This window comes from Acomys russatus, chromosome 17 (assembly GCF_903995435.1).
Source record: "Acomys russatus chromosome 17, mAcoRus1.1, whole genome shotgun sequence".
Classification (NCBI taxonomy): Eukaryota; Metazoa; Chordata; class Mammalia; order Rodentia; family Muridae; genus Acomys; species Acomys russatus.
This window is the reverse complement of record NC_067153.1, coordinates 38,382,046-38,383,257: the sequence shown is the minus strand read 5'-3', so window position 1 is coordinate 38,383,257 and position 1,212 is coordinate 38,382,046. Positions and strand designations below refer to the sequence as shown.

Sequence of the window (1,212 nt, the reverse complement as noted above, 5' to 3'; positions counted from 1 at the left end):
CACCCCATCCAGCACAGAGAACACTGTGGAAGAGGGGGCGGAAAGAATGCAAGAGCTGAAGGAAGCGGTAGGGTGTGACAGGCATGACAGGATTTTTGTACTCTAACTCTCAGCAGATGATATGACTGACTTGGACAAGACCAGTGGAAGGATCGAACCCGGGTCCTGAGAAAGAGCAGCCAGCCAGTAAGCCATCCCTCCAGCCCTGTTGTGACCATTTCTCTTCTCTCTCTCTCTCTCTCTCTCTCTCTCTCTCTCTCTCTCTCTCTCTCTCTTAAACCAGAGCATTTATTTTGTGACTGATGAACTGGATGCTGCACCAGCTGTTCTCTTGGGCTTAGGTGTTGTTCCTTCACGGAATCCATGGCTGAATCTGCAGTAGACAATTTTTAGGTGTCTCATCTGCCCAGTCCCAGTTGTGTTCCGCCTCTTAGCCTTGGCATTCCAGTTATAATTTCTCTTGCGCTTGGCAGGGCAGCCCCATTTCCCACAGGTGGACTTCTGAAGGTGGTGGGCCTTAGAGCCACAGCAACGGCAGAGCATGTGCGTCTTTATTGCGACGCTTTCCAAAGGAGACCGTTCCTTTTGTCATCTTGCTTCTGCCCCAGAGGCCAAAGAGAGAGGGCATTTCTTTGTTTGACTTGACTGATACAAAATTAGGAGACGGGGACCCACCCTATACTACCAAAAGATCCAAGGTCTCCCAGGGGGCTGGATTTCAGATTCTGAATCCCCTCTCTGCTTTGCAGATACTCTCTGAGATTTTTCCCCCCCTGTCATTAAACTTTTTAAAGTTTGGTAGAGAAAATGAATCTGATTGAAACTCCTAGAGGGTTATGGTGAGCTTATTTTGTTTTCCTCAGCCCTGAGTCTGTTCTGGGTGAAGAACGGAACTGGGTGCCAGCTTTGGTATATCAGTGCCCTGCTGTGCTTATTGTAGGGTGTGCTGATATTCCAAGGCCGGGATGTTTCCCTAGCTCTGTGCCTGGTCATGCTGCAAGGCTTTTCTTGGGGGACCCCTCTCCCCCAGCTCTTCAGTAGGTCTATTCCTGAGGCTCAGGCTGTTCACATTCAAGCTGAAATATTGTGTAAGTAGTAACAGTGGTCTGGGGTCTCAGATCAGCCCCCCTCCCCTCATCTCTGTGGGACATTGCTGTAGTGGGGACCTTCTGATCTGGTTTCCACCATGGGTCTTTCTGGCTTTAAGAGTTC

General features: G+C 49.7%; 1 pseudogene; it reads right to left on the bottom strand.

Moving 5' to 3' along the window:
• Positions 1-288: 288 nt before the first annotated feature.
• On the bottom strand, positions 289-592 carry LOC127201826 (60S ribosomal protein L37-like; annotated as a pseudogene).
• Positions 593-1,212: the final 620 nt, after the last annotated feature.